General features: G+C 51.0%; 1 long non-coding RNA gene across 3 annotated transcripts in view; it reads right to left on the bottom strand.

Annotated features, from left to right (window-relative positions):
• The window catches only part of LOC137634673 (uncharacterized), a 78,656-nt gene that overhangs the window by 41,521 nt on the left and 16,058 nt on the right, over window positions 1-21,077 (bottom strand). For all 3 annotated transcript variants that reach the window (XR_011042556.1, XR_011042555.1, XR_011042554.1), the window contains exon 2: window positions 3,554-3,691. This is a non-coding gene — a long non-coding RNA (uncharacterized lncRNA). The remainder of the gene's footprint in view (window positions 1-3,553; window positions 3,692-21,077) is intronic.

Below are 21,077 nucleotides of genomic sequence, written 5' to 3'. Positions count from 1 at the left end.
GAGGAGCAGCATGCGTAAGCGGGCGATCGTTCAGGGTTGTGCGATGGTGAGCAGCATGCGCAGGTGAATGATCGCGTGAAAGGGTGCGATGGTGATCAGCGTCCGCAGGAAGGCGATCGTTCAGGGTTGTGCGATGAGGAGCAGCATGCGTTAGCGGGCGATCGTGCAGGGTTGTGCGATGGCGAGCAGCATGCGCAGGTGAATGATCGCGTGAAAGGGTGCGATGGTGATCAGCATCCGCAGGAGGGCGATCGTTCAGGGTATTGCGATGAGGAGCAGCATGCGAAAGCGGGCGATCGTGCAGGGTTGTGCGATGGCGAGCAGCATGCGTAAGCGGGCGATCGTGCAGGGTTGTGCGATGGTGATCAGCATCCGCAGGAGGGCGATCGTTCAGGGTATTGCGATGAGGAGCAGCATGCGTAAGCGGGCGATCATGCAGGTTCGTGCGATGGCGGGCAGCATGTGAAGGTGATCGCTGGCGAACTGGTGATCGCTGGCGAGCTGGTGATCGCTGGCGAGCTGGTGATCGCTGGCGAGCTGGTGATCGCTGGCGAGCAGAAGGTCGACGCGTGTCCTGTGAGAGGATAGGTTCACGAGCAGGAACGGGAAGATCGCTGGCGCGTTGGCGAACATGTGTTTCTGACACACGCGCAGCACGATGTTGCGTAGCCACAGGACCAGGTGGATGGTGAGCAGGGAGTTCAGCAGGAACTAAAGGGTGGTCAGAGACCGCAGGGCGATGGTCCTCAAATGAGCGCTGACGCTCCGAAGAGAGCTGACGAGCAGGAGAGCGCTGGCGAGGGGGGCGAACCTCAGGAGAGAGCCGACGAGCAGGTGAGCGTCGGCGAGCAGGAGAGTCTTGGCGAGCAGGAGATCGTCGACGAGCAGGAGATCGCTGGCGAGCAGGAGAGCGCTTGTGCGCTGGCCCTGCTCGCGTAAGGGAAGAATCCCTTAGCCCCGAAGGGACCGTTGCCCGTCGGGTGACGAGTTCTCCAGAAGGCGAAGATCCGGCAGGAGATGGAGAGCGGTCCGCAGAGAGGTTCAAGGAGGGCGGAGTAGTCGGTTGAGGTTGACGAGGAGAGTCCCCCCCGGAGGACGAAGACCCAAAAAGGCGCCTCTTAGTCCCCCTGTAAGGGTAAGGGAGGCCCTTGTGGCGTAGAGGGCGGTGAGCCTTACGGCGGAGGCGGCCTCGGGGGAGATCGTCGGGACCATCGGTCCTCCGAAGGGGAGTCTCCTTCAAAACACTTCCCTCAGAAGGAAGCTGGGCAGCCGTCGAGACCGAAGGACTCACTTCCCCCTTCGAAGGATGCACGGAAGGAGGAGGAGAGCCTAGAGCACCATCACCAGCAACAGCACCTGCGTCGGAAGGCCCAGCCACGTCGGAGGCCTCTGTCACCACGACGTCGACAATAGACAGAGGGTCTACCTCCGCTACCACCGGCGACTGTTTAACAGCGGCCCCCAACGAGACAAGGTCAATAAGAGCGACCCTGGAGGGCAAGCCCTTAAGCCCCAGGGACGACCAAATCTGCAACAGATCATCACTGGATAAAGTATTATTATCAATAACCTCCCCCGGAGGAGGAGGGGGAACCGCCTCGCTATGGGAGGTGACGCCCTCTCCCCCCACCGAAGGTAGGGAAACAGAACAAGGGCCTGCGCTCCCACTCGGACGACTCTCCTTAGGAGGCGGACGAGGGGGAGCTTCGGAGGAGGTTTGGGCGGCGGAAGAAGAGTCCCGAGAACCTTCCTCCTTCAAGGCTAACCCCGGAGGAGAACGGTCTCTCTTGGACTTCTTCTTACGCCGACGGCCAAACCTCTCCTACTGGGAGGCAGACCACTCCCTACACTCACGGCACATGTTATCCTGGTCGCACCGTCGGCCCCGACATTGAGGGCAGAGGGTGTGAGGATCCGTAATCACGTCCGACATGAAAGTCCCACAAGGACGGCCGGCAACTCCAGGGCATGTCCGCATATTAAATAAAAGAAAATAACTGAAGGTCAACTTCCAACCAATCACACAAGCTGTAAAGAAAAAGAAGAAAATTAAAGGCTGTCACGAAGGCGATGAACAGACACGTCTGATCACCGCCGAGCCAAAAGTGAAGTGAAGCAAGTCACCGGTGTGTGGAGGGGGGAGGGGTAGCAAGCTACCCTTCCCCACCCCCCGCTAACTAGCGCGGGGGTAATTAACCCTCGTTAAAAACTATTGGCTCGTCATTTCAGCTGCGCTAAAAGTAAACCCTTTGTAAATAGCGTGGTTTGTATTTCGGTTACGGAACAAAAGCAAGTTTAAGACTGATTGTGGTCAGCTTCTGAATTCACCTCAAAAGAATCACCCAATTGCTCTCATTCATATGTTGGACCTGCATGAACGAAGGGTGGAAGAGCAGAAGCAGAAAGTGCTGCAGCTAAGTGAACGAGAAGCTGTGGAGAGTCATCCATCCCAGTCTCACAGGAAAAGCCTGTGGTCAACCCATGAGGAGGCAGGAGTGAGCTTCCCCTGGACCTCTAACTGTAGTACTTCTAATACCTATTCATTAGAGAGGGGACCCGAAATCCCTAAGGAAGGCCAGAGTTGATGCATAGCGTTAACGGAAAGAGACTCCACTATGGCTGATGGCGCCGCCGCTTCGCTAGGGGAAATGGAGTACTTTGCACCTGACAGTCGTCTGGGGTCAGTCAGTCATCAATGGGGAGGGAATGAAACGCTGGAGTAAGAAGTCGGGACTTCTTCGCCTTTGAGGAAGACCCAGATGGAGAAGAATCCTTTTACCACTTTTTTTTTTTTCATCATCTACAGAATCGCACTCACTGGGAGTACGACCACTCCCAACACTCGGCACAAGGTCCTTGGGAGCAGGAGTAACGGCTGCAAGCAGGAGTAACAGCTGCAACCAGGAGTAACAGCTGCAAGCAGGAGTAACGGCTGCAAGCAGGAATAACATTTGCGAGCATGAGTAACGTTTGCGAGCAGCAGTAACGTTTGCGAGCAGGAGTAACGTCTGCGAGCAGGATAAAGGTCATCAGGATCTGTCTCCACAGCCGACATGAAGGTGCTACAAGGGCATCCTTTAATGCCAGGCCAAACCTGCATATTAGTGATCCTCAAAGATCAACAAACACTCCTGAAGAGAGAACAAATTTAAAGTTAAGCCATTTTTAATTTAGGTTAACGAGCCAGAAGCAAATTGACGTCATATAACTGTTGTGTGTGTGAGAGGGGTGGCTGATCTACCACCGCTAGTCCCCGCTAATTAGAGGCAGGTAGTTATACCTCGCTAAAATTTTTATGGCTAGTTTACGCTTCCCTGAAGTAATATATCAATTGTAAAGAGTGAAAGGGTTTGTATTAGGTGTTGGAACAAAGAGACTTAAGCTAGCATAATCATGCTCACTCACATTACCTATCCTAGGATTCCAGGTCTTTCTCTTTACTTACCAATAGGTTTCAACAATCTGGAATAGCCTGTCTGATCACAAAACCGTTTCACATAAAAACGTATAATTAAAACATTGGGTCATATAACAAAATGAAATTGGTCCTTACCCATGTCTAGGAGATTGAGGGCAGAGGTTTTGCTGTAGCTTCGGGGACTGTTAATTGAAGTCCGCTTTTTACTTTTAGGTAAAGGTATAATGTTGTTGCTTCCAGTATGAAGTTGTGGAGCTGTTCGTGCCTCTTGTTCTGTTGGATTAATATACTTGTATAGTTATAAGTCATAAATGCAAATAAATATGTTATTTTTATTAATAAAATAAATTTTTGAATATACTTACCCGGTGATTATATAAGCTGCAGCTCTGCTGCCCGACAGAAAAACTTTACGTTCAAAATACGCCAGCGATCGCTATGCAGGTAGGGGGTGTACATCAACAGCGCCATCTGTCGAGCAGGTACTCAGTACTCAATGTAAACACAGAACCAATTTTCTCCTCGGTCCACTTGGTCTCTATTGGGGAGGAAGGGAGGGTCCTTTAATATATAATCACCGGGTAAGTACTGTATATTCAAAAATTTATTTTATTAATAAAAATAACATTTTTCAATATTAAACTTAGCCGGTGATTATATAAGCTGATTCACACCCAGGGGGGGGGGGGGTGGGTAGAGACCAGCATTACTTGTTTACATTATTATGAGCTAAGTATTTTGTATTTCATTTTAGCAGTTATTCAAAATAACAAACATAAAATAAATAAGTACCTGGTAAGGAAGTCGACTTGAACAATTACTCTGCCTTTTTAAGTACGTCTTCCTTACGGAGCCTCGCGATCCTCTTAGGATGCTGAGCGACCCCTAGGATCTGAAGTATCAAGGGTTGCAACCCATACAACAGGACCTCATCAAAACCTCTAATCTAGGCGCTTCTCAAGAAATGACTTTGACCACCCGCCAAATCAAGTAGGATGCGAAAGGCTTCTTAGCCTTCCGGACAACCCAAAAACAATAATAAAACATTTCAAGAGAAAGATTAATAAGGTTATGGAATTAGGGAATTGTAGTGGTTGAGCCCTCACCCACTACTGCACTCGTTGCTACGAATGGTCCCAGAGTGTAGCAGTTCTCGTAAAGAGACTGGACATTCTTAAGATAAAAAGACGCGAACACTGACTTGCTTTTCCAATAGGTTGCGTCGATTATACTTTGCAGAGATCTATTTTGCTTAAAGGCCACGGAAGTTGCGACAGCTCTACTTCGTGTGTCCTTACCTTCAGCAAAGCTTGGTCTTCCTCATTCAGATGGGAATGAGCTTCTCGTATTAACAGTCTGATAAAATAGGATAAAGCATTCTTTGACATAGGTAAAGATGGTTTCTTAACTGAACACCATAAAGCTTCAGACGGGCCTCGTAAAGGTTTAGTTCGTTTTAAATAGAACTTAAGAGCTCTTACAGGACATAAGACTCTTTCTAGTTCATTTCCAACCATACGATAAGTTTGGAATATCGAACGATATTGGCCAAGGCCGTGAAGGCAGCTCGTTTTTGGCTAGAAAACCAAGTTGTAGAACATGTAGCCGTTTCGGATGAGAATCCGATGTTCTTGCTGAAGGCATGAATCTCACTGACTCTTTTAGCTGTGGCTAAGCATACCAGGAAAAAAGTCTTTAAGGTGAGATCTTTCAGGGAGGCTGATTGTAGCGTTTCGAACCTGTCTGACATAAGGAATCTTAGTACCACGTCTAAATTCCAACCAGGTGTAACCAAACGACGCTCCTTCGTGGTCTCAAAAGACTTAAGGAGGTCCTGTAGATCTTTATGTTGGAAAGATCTAAGCCTCTGTGACGGAAGACTGATGCCAACATGCTTCTGTAACCCTTGATAGTGGGAGCTGAAAGAGATCGTTCTTTCCTCAGATATAAGAGGAAGTCAGCTATTTGAGTTACAGGGGTACTGGTCGAGGATACGGATACTGACTTGTACCAGTTTCGGAAGATTTCCCACTTCGATTGGTAGACTCTAAGGGTGGATGTTCTCCTTGCTCTAGCAATCGCTCTGGCTGCCTCCTTCGAAAAGTCTCTAGCTCTCAAGAGTCTTTCGATAGTCTGAAGGCAGTCAGACGAAGAGCGTGGAGGCCTTGGTGTACCTTCTTTACGCGTGGCTGACGTAGAAGGTCCACCCTTAGGGGAAGTGTTCTGGGAACGTCTACTAGCCATCGAAGTACCTCTGTGACCCATTCTCTCGCGGGCCAGAGGGAAGCAACTAGCGTCAACTTTGTCCCTTCGTGAGAGGCGAACTTCTGCAGTACCTTGTTGACAATCTTGAACGGAGGGAATGCATATAGATCTAGATGTGACCAATCTAGTAGAAAGGCATCTATATGAACTGCTGCTGGGTCCGGGATTGGTGAGCAAAATATTGGGAGCCTCTTGGTCATCGAGGTTGCGAAGAGATCTATGGTTGGCTGGCCCCAGGTGGCCCAAAGTCTCTTGCATACATCCTTGTGGAGGGTCCATTCTGTTGGCATTATTTGTCCCTTCCGACTGAGACAATCTGCCATGACATTCAAGTTGCCTTGGATGAACCTCGTTACTAGTGATATGTCTAGACCTTTTGACCAGGTGAGGAGGTCCCTTGCGATCTCGTACAACGTCAGAGAGTAGGTCCCTCCTTGCTTGGAGATGTACACCAAAGCCGTGGTGTTGTCCGAGTTCACCTCCACCACTTTGCCTTGAAGGAGAGACCTGAAGCTTTTCCAGGTCAGACGTACTGCCAGAAGCTCCTTGCAGTTGAAATGCATTGACCTTTGACTCGAGTTCCATAATCCCGAGCATTCCCGACCGTCTAATGTCGCACCCCAGCCTACGTCCGATGCGTCCGAGAAGAGAACGTGGTTGGGAGTCTGAACAGTTAGGGGAAGACCCTCTCTAAGGTTGATATAGTCCTTTCACCAAGTCAGACAAGACTTTATCTTTCCGGAAACCGGGATCGAGACCGCTTCTAGCGTCTTGTCCTTTTTCCAGTGAAAAGCTAGATGGTATAGAAGAGGACGGAGGTGTAGTCTTCCTAGTGACACAAATTGATCCACGGATGACAGTGTCCCTACCAGACTCATCCACAGCCTGACTGAGCAGCGTTCCTTCTTCAGCATCTTCTGGATGGATAGCAGGGCTGGGGGCTGATCGTCTTGTTCAGCAACGTCCTCATCAGAGGGTTCCTCATCCGAAACTGATGAGGAAACGGCAACGGAGTGGGCAACGTCTGACTCGCTGAATCCGGTCGCACTGGTGGATGCGTGACGGAGCCGGACGCAATATCATGGAACTGCTGCACAGTCTGTGAACTGTCAACAACCATGGGTGCGCGAGGAAGTACAGCGTCAACCCGAAACTGTCTAGACCGTCTGGGTTGTGCAGTCAACACCCTACCGGGTTGCTGAGGTTGACGCACTGCGTCACAACAAGTCACCTCTGCTGGTTGTTGAACGTCCTGAACGTCAACAACCACCTCCGAGCGTCGCTTAACGTCAACGTGCGACTGGCAACCCACACTGGGTCGCATCAGTGGAGGAACCACCTCAACTGGCAGACGCGAGTAGGTTACCTCAGCGTCAACAGGGCGCACAACCGACCGGTTGGAAGGTTGTTGGCCAGAAGGAGGAACCACCTCAACTGGCAGACGCGAGTAGGTTACCTCAGCGTCAACAGGGCGCACAACCGACCGGTTGGAAGGTTGTTGGCCAGAAGGAGGAACCACCTCAACTGGCAGACGCGAGTAGGTTACCTCAGCGTCAACAGGGCGCACAACCGACCGGTTGGAAGGTTGTTGGCCAGAAGGTTCTTCTCCGCATTTAAGTCCTCTATCAAGGACGCAAGCTTGGACTGCATGGCTTGCAGCAAAGCCCATTTAGGGTCTACGGGAGCAGGTGTGGCAACAGACGGGGTTAGCGACTGAGGCGGAACCGTTTACCATCCCTGAAAGCCTTGTTATGTGTGACATAATAGTACAGCAAAACTTCAAAGGCTTGACAAAAGCTGAGAAGTTGACCTGTAAACAACTTGGAGCGTCTTCTGGCTAGGCGCCAGGGCGAGTCTACCAGAATTGAGAAGTCTATCTGGGCAGAGGCATGAACTCCCAAGCCGAGAACTTCTCTCGTGTCATATCAGACTCTCGCTCTATAAGCCAGTTTAAAAGAAGGGAAATCAAAGGCTGTATCCCTAAAAAAAAAAAAAACTCCTCCTGGTGCAAAAACCAGTTGCCTAGCCAACGTAACGCTCTCAAGGAGAGCGAGAGAGCACTAGCTTAAAAACAACGGCTTCGAAGTAGCTAGGCCTAGTGTAAGTTCTGACGTTTAGGCGAACGAGGAGCAGCAGTTACAAGATCCGGACGAAGATCCTTAAAAAAATCATCATGATTTAATTAAAGTCCATAGGAGGCTAAGCAGCTTAAGGCTCCTCTCCATCTGACAGAGTCCTCAAGGGAATATCAGTAGGAGGGAGAACAGCAACTTCCTCATCCACAGGAACCTTGTCCGATAAAAGCTAGGTTACCTCAGTGAGTCTCTCACTGGTGCATAAGTAGCAGACCAGAAGGCAACGTCATGTAACTGCTTGACAGTCTGTGAACTGTCAACAACTGAACTGTCAACCACAACAGGTGTGTGAGGACGTACAGTGTCCACTCGAGACTGCTTTGACTGTCTAGACTAAGCAGTCAAAACAACTCTAGAATGCGGAAGTTGACGCACCGCGTCAAAACAAAACAACTTAGACTGTTGTTGTACCTCGCGAACGTCAACGGAAGATTCCGTGCGTCGCTGAACGTCAACATGCGGCTGGCAGGGTACACTGGAACGCATGGGTGGCGGGACTCTCTTGGAGTGCGGGAGAAGGTCGCCTCAGCGTCCACAGGACGCACAACCGTGGTTGGTTGTAGGCTAGAGGTTGGTGCAGCGTCAACCTTCTCCGCACGAAAGTCCTGCATCAATGACGTTAACTGAGACTGCATGGTCTGCAGCAAAGACCACTAGGGTCTACAGGAGCAGGTGCGGCAACAGACGATGTGACTGCCTGATGCGGTACCGCTTTGCCTCTCTTAGGAGGTGAGCAGTCGTCGGAAGACTGCAGCGAGTCCGAACTGACCCAGTGGCTACAACTGGGCCGTTGGACTTGCGCGGAAAGGACCGACTTGCGCTTAATAAGCCGCGAGACCTTGGTCCATGGTTTCTTACGAGAAACCTCTTCCGCAGACGAGGAATAAATGGGCTCTCTCGTCTTAGAGTGGGTGGGGCGATCTTGGGTAGATACGCCCGAAACCACAGAGGGAAAACGTCTGTTCGTTGATCAAGGCCTCTCGAACCCATAAGTCGTTCGACATTACTTCTCCCCTGGGCTTGGGAGCTTGCAAGAGGTCCCGGACTAGGTGAACGACAGGCACGAACAGACGAACCCTCGGACGCAACACTAACACTTTGCGCATATCACTTTATCGATTTTCTGTTTTGCACTTATTTCACTGAAATCGAAACTTTTACTGATTTCTACCTGAAACACGCAATTCTACCCTTCATTAAAAGGTAGTAATTGCGAAATCAGTCGTATAATGCAAGCTCATTAATACCAGCAAAAAACAGAAAACATATTTTAAGATAAAAAAAAAAAAATCAGTGGCTGGGAAAGAGACTAAACACTAGTTCATATAACTACGTTTTCAATCTCTCACCGCACATAGCCTGGGGACGAGAATAAAAAACTAAAAACGTTTTATCCTTCCTCCCCGTACAGCGACTAGGGACGAGAGCAACTCGAGAAAAACGTTACCCGCTTGAACGGAACGTTTTCTCTCCTCTCTCTCCCTCCGTCTCTAACTCTCTCTCTCTTTCTCTCTTGATTTCGCACCTAAGAGAAGAGCCCAATTATATATCGTCAAAAAAACGTTATTTGACTAAAGGAAAAAACTGAAAGGTTTTCCAAATAAAAAGTTCCTTTAATTTAGAATTTAAAACATTTAAGCTAAGAAAGAATGAACAAAACGTCAGAATCGATTTACTCTTACTGCAAAGTGAAACCGTGATACACTCTCTCTCTATCGTAACGATAGAGCGCATGTTGAACGTCCTGAACGTCAACAACTGCGTAGTCTAAAAAACTAAACGTTAGTTCATCTTTGAAAACAGTACGAAGACCATCAAAGAAATTCTTTCATAAAACATTAAATTTTAAAAAGTTTTAAATTCTTTAAAGGCTAAATACGATATAACGGGCTCAACGTTGATTAACTTCGGTTCCAAGTAAGGACCGCCTACTATCAGGAAAGGTCGCATATAAACAAAACATAAAAATTTATTTTTATATGTTTATAATAAATGGAAAGTTAATCGAAGAGGCCTAATAAAGGCGGAGAGATATAAAATATATAGATCTATAACGTGTTAAGCAAAATTACTAAAAACCTAAACACACTTCCGTCTAAGGGAAGGGTCGGCCATTTAAAAGTGAAAGAGAGTCCATACTCTCCTTGTCACTATAATTAAATCTATCCAAAACGAGTTCAAGTTTTGAGATGAAGATAAAACACCTGCATAGCGAAAGCTCAAAACTAGAAATGTGTACTTCACCAAAATATGTGAAAACCAATCCAGTAAGCGATAGCGAATTTAGTAGGTCTTGCCGGTGGCACGACAGAGAGAAAATTGGTTCTGTGTTTACATTGAGTACTGAGTACCTGCTCGACAGATGGTGCTGTTGATGTACACCCCCTACCTGCATAGCGATCGCTGGCGTATTTTGAACGTAGAGTTTTTCTGTCGGGCAGCAGAGCTGCAGCTTATATAATCACCGGCTAAGTTTAATATTGAAAAATTTGGTATAGAAATTGACATTAAAATGACAAATTCGAAGATAATTTGTATTTTTCCTAACCATACAAACCTTAGCTATTTACAAAGGGTTTACTTTTAGCGCAGCTGAAATGACGAGCCAATAGTTTTTAACGAGGGTTAATTACCCCCGCGCTAGTTAGCGGGGGGTGGGGAAGGGTAGCTTGCTACCCCTCCCCCCTCCACACACCGGTGACTTGCTTCACTTCACTTAGAGGTAGGACTTGACTTGGGGGTCAGGGATGGCGGGCACATATGTGTAAATAGCTAAGGTTTGTATGGTTAGGAAAAATACAAATTATCTTCGAATTTGTCATTTGTTCCGTAACCGAAATACAAACCACGCTATTTACAAAGGGTGACTTACCCCTTAGGAAGGGTGGAAAGTCCCCAGCCTTACTGACTTCGGCTTGCCCGGGGGCTCGATCCCTTAGTGAGCAGCACTAGAGAGAGGGAGCCCCTGTACCTCACAGGTTCCTAGCATCGCTAGGAACGAGTGGCCTACATAAGTAGTGTGAGGAGGAGAGTGTGACTCGTCCTATGAAGTTGACCTTGAGACCTTCAGATAGGAATTCTAGGATAGGACGTTCCCCATACCACCTCGTCAGGGTATGGGAGACGCAACAGTATTAAGCTTAATACTAGGAGCACAAAGAAGCATGGGTTACCTGCAGAGGTCGAGGTCAGCTATGCGAGGACCAGGATGCTGCTTCCCCAAGAGAGGGGAGAATGAAGAAAGAAGTAAGGGTCAGACATACTCTTTCATTCACACAGACTAAGACCGGGTAACAACGCCCTCAACCTACTGCTACTTGTCCAAAAAGGAGCCTGAGGTTAGACCAGCTGTTGTGCAGCCACCACAGGGCCGATAGAGAACGTATCGAGGCTCCTGTGGGTCACGTCTTGCAGGTAGTGGGCTGTGAAGGTCGTTTGACGCTTCCAGACCCCCGCTTGAAGTACCTGCGTCACAGAGAAGTTTCTCTTGAAGGCCAGGGATGTAGCAATACCCCTGACATCGTGGGCCCGAGGGCGACGTGACGGAGGAGGGTCAGGATTCAGGGCATGGTGGATAACCCTTCGAATCCAAGCAGAGATGGTGTTCCTTGTGACCCTCCTCTTTGTCCTGCCTGTGCTCACAAACAAAGCTCGCACATGAGGACGGACTGCAGCCGTTCTCTTCAAGTAGTACCTCAGACACCTCACTGGGCATAGTAGCAGCTGGTCTGGGTCGTTTGTTACAGAACGGAGACTCGCGATCCTGAAAGAGTCGAACCGAGGATCCGGCACTCCAGGATTCTGAGTCTTGGCCACAAACTCAGGGACGAACCTGAACGTTACCTCCCCCCATCCCCTTGAATGGGCGATGTCGTACGAGAGACCATGAAGTTCACTAACTCGCTTGGCCGAGGCCAAGGCGAGTAGGAAAGCCGTCTTCCAAGACAGGTGGCGATCGGAGGCCTGGCGTAATGGCTCGAAGGGAGGTCTCTTGAGAGACCTGAGAACTCGAACCACGTTCCAAGGAGGGGGTCTCACTTCCGACTGGGGGCAGGTAAGCTCATAGCTACGTATGAGTAAAGAGAGTTCTAGCGATGAAGAAATATCCACGCCCTTCAATCTGAAGGCCAAGCTTAAGGCTGAGCGATAGCCTTTCACTGCCGAGACAGAAAGGCGCATTTCTTCTCGCAGATACACAAGGAAGTCCGCTATTGCTGGAATAGTGGCATCGAGTGGAGAGATACCCCTTCCACGACACCAACCACAAAAGACTCTCCACTTCGCTTGGTAGACTCCCTCAGAGGACCTTCGCAGGTGCCGAGACATTCTCTCCGCAACCTGTTGCGAAAAGCCTCTCTCCGCGAGGAGACGCTGGATAGTCTCCAGGCGTGAAGTCGAAGCGAGGCTACGGCCCTGTGAGGGACACCGGAGTGGGGTTGTCTGAGAAGCTCGTGTCGTGGAGGAAGCTCCCTTGGGAGTTCCGTCAGGAGTTGCAGAAGGTCCGGAAACCATTCCGCGTGATGCCATAGCGGAGCTACTAGAGTCATGGAACAGTTGACCGATAGTCTGGTCCTGTTGAGCACCCTTCTCATCAGACAGAATGGTGGGAAGGCATACACGTCGATGTTGTCCCACCGTTGCTGGAAAGCATCTTGCCAGAGTGCCTTGGGGTCCGGGACTGGTGAGCAGTACAGGGGCAGCTTGAAGTTCAAGGCTGTCGCGAACAAGTCCACCGTCGGGGAACCCCACAAAGTCAGGACTTTGTTGGCTATCTGAGGATCCAAAGACCACTCGGTACTCACTATCTGCGAAGCCCTGCTCAGACTGTCGGCGAGCACATTCCTCTTGCCAGGAATGAAGCGAGCTGATAGTGTTATCGAGTGGGTTTCGGTCCACCTCAGAGTCTCTACTGCAAGATGGGATAGCTGTTGCGAAAAAGTGCCTCCCTGCTTGTTGATATAAGCCACTACCGTGGTGTTGTCGCTCATCACCACCACGGAGTGACCCGCCAGGAACCGTTGGAACTGTTGAAGGGCCAGAAAGACGGCCTTCAATTCTAGCAGGTTGATGTGTAGGCACTTTTCTGATTCTGACCAAAGGCCTGAGGCCCTCTGGTTCAGAACGTGCGCCCCCCACCCTTCTTTTGACGCGTCCGAAAACAGAGTCAATTCCGGGGGAAGGACGAGAAGACTCACTCCCTTTCGCAGGTTCTCGTCGGCCAGCCACCACCGCAAGTCCGTCTGTTCCAGAGACCCCATTGGGATCAGAGTGTCCGGGGAATCGGATCCTTGATTCCACCGGGACTTGAGCCGCCATTGAAGGGATCTCATCCTGAGGCGGCTGTTTGGAACCAGACGGGCCAGGGAGGATAGGTGGCCCAAGAGACGCAACCACGATTGGGCGGGGAGTTCTTTTCGCCTGAGGAAAGGTTCCGCCACCCTCCTCAGCCTTGCTATCCGGTCGTCTGATGGAAAGGCTTTGTGGAGATTGGTGTCTATTAGCATGCCTAGATAAACCAGTCGCTGGGACGGCTGCAGAGAGGACTTCTCGAGGTTTACCACGATCCCCAGATCCTGGCAAAGATCTAGAAGCCTGTCTCGGTGTCGAAGAAGGGTCGACTCCGAGTCTGCTAGGATCAGCCAATCGTCTAGGTAACGAAGGAGACGAATGCCGTTCCTGTGCGCCCAAGTCGAAATCAGGGTGAACACTCTGGTGAACACCTGAGGAGCTGTGGAGAGACCGAAACACAGCACCTTGAACTGGTAGATCTTGTTGTCTAGGCAGAATCTCAGGTACTTCCTGGAAGACGGATGGATTGGGATCTGGAAGTACGCATCCTTTAGATCCAGTGTACACATGAAGTCTTGTGGTCTCACCGCAAGTCTGACTGTGTCTGCTGTCTCCATGCTGAACCGGGTTTGTTTGACAAACCTGTTCAGAGCCGAGAGATCGATGACGGGTCTCCAGTCTCCAGTAGCCTTCTTTACAAGAAAGAGTCGACTGAAGAAGCCTGGAGAGCCGTCCACGACCTCCTGGAGAGCACCCTTCTCGAACATGGTCTTGACTTCGGCCTGAAGGGCCAGCCCCTTTGCCGATCCCATGGCATAGGAGCTCAACGACACTGGATTCGCTGTCAGGGGAGGTTGAGATGACGTGAACGGGACGCGATAACCTTGGCCGATCACCGAGATCGTCCAAGCATCGGCCCCGAGATGTTGCCACCTGCGGACGCAACGCTGAAGGCATCCCCCCACAGGTGGACACGCAGGGGGACTGCCACCCCTAGGGCTTGCGGCCGCGGCCGCCACCCCTAGAAGTCTTGCCTCCCCTGGAGGACTTACCACCCCTCTTGACCTTGGCTGGAAAGGGCTGGGGCTTAGACACCACTTTCTTAGCTCCCGGTGCCTGTTTTGGAGCCTTACGAGGCTGTTGCTGCTGTTGTGGCGGGGCTGGAGGCTTATAGGGCCGAGTTGTAAGGGCCCTGTGGAGGAGGGAGTCCGTGCTGGATTTCCTCCACCTCTCAGCCGTTCGCTCCAAGTCTTGAGGCTCAAACAGGCTCTCCCCCAGGAGGGAGGCATGTCGGAGCCTACACACATCTACGGCGGGGACCTTCGGATGGAATCTCTCGGACACAGCATCGCGACGCTTCAACACCGAGTTGGCCCACAGGGTGGTAACCTGGTGCGCCAAGAACTCGATGGAGCGGGTGCCCGAGAGCAAGAAGGTCTCTAGGGCCTTCCTATTGGTCTCCTTGGACAAGTCCTCAGATCGCAATAGGATGCCCAGAGATCCTAACCAGAAGTCCAGCCACGAAGTGGCCTGCATGGCACACTTAGCGACCTTCTCGTGGTTAAGGATCTCTGCCGCCGAGAACGACACCTGCCGGGCAGAGAGTTTCTCCAAGGGAACTCCCTTCGCCAGCTCCTCCACAGAGTGATGGAGCGGAAGAGCGAGGTTGTGCTCACCCAGGATCTCGAAATACCTCCTCTGCTGAAGGCGAGGAGGAGGGATGAGTTTGTTCCCGGCAGTGGAACGACTGGAGGAGGCAAGAAGTGCGAGCTGAGCATTGGCCCTAGCTCTGGCACTCTTCAGCCCCCGAGACCAGGGCAGAGCTGCACTGGTCTTAGGGGCCTTCCGAACGTCGAACACTTCATCCAGAATTGTGTCTTTGCCTTCACGGGGGGGGATGACTGGATCCGTAAGACTGTTAAGTTGCCTTATCAGGCTTAGGACCTGCCAGAAGGCATGTTCGGACTCTTGCTGTTCTCCTCCCTGTGGGCTGGCAGCTAAGTCTCCTGCCCCAGGAATCTCTTCCTGGGGTGATACGTGGACATTCCCCTGGGTAGTCATGGGTTCCTGTCGAATCCTTGCAGAGGATTTAGGGATGGTCTTGGAATCCTTGGGCTCCCTCCTAGGAGGGATACAGGATCCCAACAACGAAGTTCGAGGGGCCCCTTCCTCACGAGACAATTCTCCTGCCTGAAGCGAAGTCTCCCCCCCTGGTGCCGGGGGGAAGACTACCGGTCCACTGGACTCACCTGAGGACGGAAAGGCCTCGTCCACGGGAGAAGGAGAGAGTACTCGTGCAGGAGAGGGGACCCTCGAGACCGACCTCTTGGGAACCAACTTCGCCCTGGGGGAAGTCACCACGAAGTCCACTCCTCTCTTTCTCTTCAGCGAAGGAGAGACAGCCGCTGGTTTGTTACCCTGGCCGGCGAGTGCTGGTTTCATAACCCTCACTAACGCCCGTGCCAGCGGACCAAACCAAGTCTGCTGCTCAAAGGACACAGAGTCCGAAATCCTCGCTAAGGTGAAAGGGATCGGGCGATCCTTTGGAGTGGACACGATGGTACCTGCCTGAAAAGAAGGTGGGGAAGAATGCTGTAATGACCTGTCCTCGTCCTGCAATACCAACCTGTGCTTGGATGGAGGTGATCCCGAGTGCCGTCTAGGAGCACGCGTCCCTGCTGCTACCACCGGCTGTGGAATTCGCCGCGAACTATGGTCGCGCGAGGGTGAACGGTCGCGCAAAGGCGAATGGTTGCGCGGGTGATCGCGCGGGCGTACAGGCGAGCGGTCGCGCGGGCGCGCAGGCGAGCGGTCGCGCGGGCGCGCAGGCGAGCGATCGCGCGGGCGCGCAGGCGAGTGATCACGCGGGCGCGCAGGCGAGTGGGCGTGAGGGTGGGCAGGTAAAGGAACACGTGTCCGAGGCGACGAACGCAAGCGATGGCGCGACGGCGAGGGATCGTGCTGCCGCGTAGGTGAAGAAGATCGCTGGCGATAATGATCACGTGATGGTAAGCGATGGCGAGCGGCATGTGAAGGTGAATGATTGCGCGCAAGAGGGCGGTCGTTCAGGGTATTGCGATGAGGAGCAGCATGCGTAAGCGGGCGATCGTTCAGGGTTGTGCGATGGCGAGCAGCATGCGTAGGTGAATGATCGCGTGAAAGGGTGCGATGGTGATCAGCATCCGCAGGAAGGCGATCGTTCAGGGTATTGCGATGAGGAGCAGCATGCGTAAGCGGGCGATCGTGCAGGGTTGTGCGATGGCGAGCAGCATGCGCAGGTGAATGATCGCGTGAAAGGGTGCGATGGTGATCAGCATCCGCAGGAGGGCGATCGTTCAGGGTATTGCGATGAGGAGCAGCATGCGAAAGCGGGCGATCGTGCAGGGTTGTGCGATGGCGAGCAGCATGCGTAAGCGGGCGATCGTGCAGGGTTGTGCGATGGTGATCAGCATCCGCAGGAGGGCGATCGTTCAGGGTATTGCGATGAGGAGCAGCATGCGTAAGCGGGCGATCATGCAGGTTCGTGCGATGGCGGGCAGCATGTGAAGGTGATCGCTGGCGAACTGGTGATCGCTGGCGAGCTGGTGATCGCTGGCGAGCTGGTGATCGCTGGCGAGCTGGTGATCGCTGGCGAGCAGAAGGTCGACGCGTGTCCTGTGAGAGGATAGGTTCACGAGCAGGAACGGGAAGATCGCTGGCGCGTTGGCGAACATGTGTTTCTGACACACGATGGTGAGCAGGGAGTTCAGCAGGAACTAAAGGGTGGTCAGAGACCGCAGGGCGATGGTCCTCAAATGAGCGCTGACGCTCGGAAGAGAGCTGACGAGCAGGAGAGCGCTGGCGAGGGGGGCGAACCTCAGGAGAGAGCCGACGAGCAGGTGAGCGTCGGCGAGCAGGAGAGTCTTGGCGAGCAGGAGATCGTCGACGAGCAGGAGATCGCTGGCGAGCAGGAGAGCGCTTGTGCGCTGGCCCTGCTCGCGTAAGGGAAGAATCCCTTAGCCCCGAAGGGACCGTTGCCCGTCGGGTGACGAGTTCTCCAGAAGGCGAAGATCCGGCAGGAGATGGAGAGCGGTCCGCAGAGAGGTTCAAGGAGGGCGGAGTAGTCGGTTGAGGCTGACGAGGAGAGTCCCCCCCGGAGGACGAAGACCCAAAAAGGCGCCTCTTAGTCCCCCTGTAAGGGGAAGGGAGGCCCTTGTGGCGTAGAGGGCGGTGAGCCTTACGGCGGAGGCGGCCTCGGGGGAGATCGTCGGGACCATCGGTCCTCCGAAGGGGAGTCTCCTTCAAAACACTTCCCTCAGAAGGAAGCTGGGCAGCAGTCGAGACCGAAGGACTCACTTCCCCCTTCGAAGGATGCACGGAAGGAGGAGGAGAGCCTAGAGCACCATCACCAGCAACAGCACCTGCGTCGGAAGGCCCAGCCACGTCGGAGGCCTCTGTCACCACGACGTCGACAATAGACAGAGGGTCTACCTCCGCTACCACCGGCGACTGTTTAACAGCGGCCCCCAACGAGACAAGGTCAATAAGAGCGACCCTGGAGGGCAAGCCCTTAAGCCCCAGGGACGACCAAATCTGCAACAGATCATCACTGGATAAAGTATTATTATCAATAACCTCCCCCGGAGGAGGAGGGGGAACCGCCTCGCTATGGGAGGCGACGCCCTCTCCCCCCACCGAAGGTAGGGAAACAGAACAAGGGCCTGCGCTCCCACTCGGACGACTCTCCTTAGGAGGAGGACGAGGGGGAGCTTCGGAGGAGGTTTGGGCGGCGGAAGAAGAGTCCCGAGAACCTTCCTCCTTCAAGGCTAACCCCGGAGGAGAACGGTCTCTCTTGGACTTCTTCTTACGCCGACGGCCAAACCTCTCCCACTGGGAGGCAGACCACTCCCTACACTCACGGCACATGTTATCCTGGTCGCACCGTCGGCCCCGACATTGAGGGCAGAGGGTGTGAGGATCCGTACTCACGTCCGACATGAAAGTCCCACAAGGACGGCCGGCAACTCCTGGGCATGTCCGCATATTAAATAAAAGAAAATAACTGAAGGTCAACTTCCAACCAATCACACAAGCTGTAAAGAAAAAGAAGAAAATTAAAGGCTGTCAGCGAAGGCGATGAACAGACACGTCTGATCACCGCCGAGCCAAAAGTGAAGTGAAGCAAGTCACCGGTGTGTGGAGGGGGGAGGGGTAGCAAGCTACCCTTCCCCACCCCCCGCTAACTAGCGCGGGGGTAATTAACCCTCGTTAAAAACTATTGGCTCGTCATTTCAGCTGCGCTAAAAGTAAACCCTTTGTAAATAGCGTGGTTTGTATTTCGGTTACGGAACAAATGTTATTTTGATAATAAAATAAATTTTTGAATATACTTACCCGGTGATTATATAGCTGCAACTCTGTTGCCCGACAGAAAACTCTACGGTAAAAACTCGCCAGCGATCGCTACACAGGTTGCGGGTGTGCCCAACAGCGCCATCTGTCGTCCAGATACCCAGTACTCAATGTAAACAAAGACTCAATTTTCTCCTCGTCCCACTGCGTCTCTATTGGGGAGGAAGGGAGGGTCCTTTAATTTATAATCACCGGGTAAGTATATTCAAAAATTTATTTTATTATCAAAATAACATTTCTGGGGGGCCTGTGACGGCCGGTGAGAAAGGTCCTTCCTTATACCTTTCCTAATATAAATCTTCCAAATATACTAGAGAAAGATAAAAGCATGGAATGCAGAGGTTACAACCCTCGCGCGAACACCTTGTAGGTGTCGTGTATTAAACAAAGGCGTGTGTAAACCACTATTCACAGGTTGTCTTCCATTTAGATAATCCCTTCATCAATGGGGAGGGCCGTGACAGGCCCTAGATAACATGGTTGAACTCCCCAACGACACCTACCACGCGCGCCCTCTAGGACATCCTTCTTTAATTGGACTTCAAGCAAGCATAGTTTTTTTGGGCACAGTGTTTTTTCGAAGAATTTCTCGTTATTTTAACATGACTGACGTTGTTACTTCACCCTTACCAATGTTAAGTACCATAGTTTGTTTTGGCAGTTTTTGACAGTACCGGGCATTTGTTCTATTTCCATTATGGTGGTTTTTAGTTTTGGAAGCGATTGTCCTGCCGAGATATCGGCAGCCATTTTGGGTATGTTCGCTTCGGTAAATTTTCTAGTTAATTTGGCCCATCTGGTACTCTGTCGGATAGGTTATATCACTTACGTTTTATGGCCTTTTATGTTATCATTAATTATTATTAATTTTTACTATGGTATTTATTTGCTTGCAAGTCCAATTTGGACCTACGAAGAATAGCGATTTAAGATAGCGTTTTAAAGCATAGTAACGGTTTAAAGCTTAGCGTTTTAAAGCATAGTAACGATTTAAAGCTTAGCGATTTAGTCTGTTAATTTGTACCCTCCTGGAGGGTTCGTTTTAGACTATATCCTTGTTTTTTGGTTACGTTGTCGTTATTCTTCGTTATTACTATTACTAAGAAAAGCAATCAATTTTATTAAATTTCTTATTTATTGTGTGATGTTAATTTTTAATATGTAACCTTGAGAGCGAAAGCATAGAGTGCTCGTTTCCTGTTCTACAGGTATGAGTTATCCTTTCTCTCGTTTTCTTTGAGTAAGAGAGGTGAATTTCCCGTTCTCCGTTTTTATACGATCACGGGTTATTCAGGCCTCTTCTCAGTATCAGAATTGATGATAGTACGTTTAATATTATAAACGATTTATTGATGTGGTTACTGTTAATATAGCTAACACTATTATTAGGTACGTTAGTGTATGAGTCATTAATTGGGGTCGTTTTATACCGACACCCTTAGCTCCGCCTTGAGTTATGCTTGGCTCCGCCTTGAGTTATGCTCCGCTATAATGAATACTCATTGGGTGAGAACTAGTTATCGTTCCGGAGCAGATTTTTGGAGTGCAACGGTGAAATCCGGCACTCGGACTCCGGCTGAAGCCTTTTACACACGAACCTTTGTCATGTTTGATCACAATTACACAGTTAAGGCCCCCGTTTTCATCGTATCTCCGGCTTCACTGGAGATAACTCATTCATTGAGGATAAGGTTATCGTACCGGAGACGGTCACGATTTCACGATGACGGGCCTTTGCTACCGGACCTCCGGTAAAAACAGAGATCAAGCAGGAGTCCAGAACCGGAGTTAACAGTGTGATATCGATGAAGTTTAGAGATTCATGCTATGTGGTTACTGGTTTTCTATTATAATTTCTTATTTTATTAAGGTGTTAGCTACTACCATACTCACACATTAATTAAGATTCAAGTGTTTCTGATTCATAAGTCAATGACAAGAATCTCAAGGAACATCCAGACTTATGTCTTCTTTCTTTTTACAGAAAGTCCGCTGCACTGCCAGGGGCTGCTCCGCTGCCTTTACTGATTCCATGGGCCATGATCTATGCCGGGCCCATGCCCATTGCGCCATATCCTTCTCTCGGGAACCGGGACAAGCCCCCTATACGATATGGTTTCCGGAGGCATGCATGCTCTGCTATGGGCTGTCAGCCCTACTCCTGAGCGAGGAGGTAAGTTGGTTCTAGTGGCCCTGTTAATATTCTTTGCGAAGAATTAATTGCTCTTTGTATATTGACTTCAGTTTTGACTTCATCATTAATTCCCTCTCCTCTTTCAGGCTGATGATGAATCTCTCAGGGAGGCGAGAGCTACTCTCCGGACTTGGGTGTCAGGGTTTGGGAGGAATGCGCCTGCTGGCGCACCCTATCTTCTTGATGGAGACATGGCTTCTCGCCTATTCCCAGGCTCTACTACTGCAGCAGTTCCACCGGAGACAGCGGCCCCGTTAATTGAAGTGATTAGAGAAACCATTCTAACTGAGGAAGAGGTTTTAGTGACGGAGGCCGGGCCCTACCTAGGTCTGGACGAGGAACCCATGGATGAGCAGGTAGGTGGTGTTGAGTTGGTGGACCCCCT

This window comes from Palaemon carinicauda, chromosome 45 (assembly GCF_036898095.1).
Source record: "Palaemon carinicauda isolate YSFRI2023 chromosome 45, ASM3689809v2, whole genome shotgun sequence".
NCBI classification, from domain to species: domain Eukaryota; kingdom Metazoa; phylum Arthropoda; class Malacostraca; order Decapoda; family Palaemonidae; genus Palaemon; species Palaemon carinicauda.
Note: the sequence above shows the minus strand (reverse complement) of the source record. Positions and strands in the feature narration are given on the sequence as shown.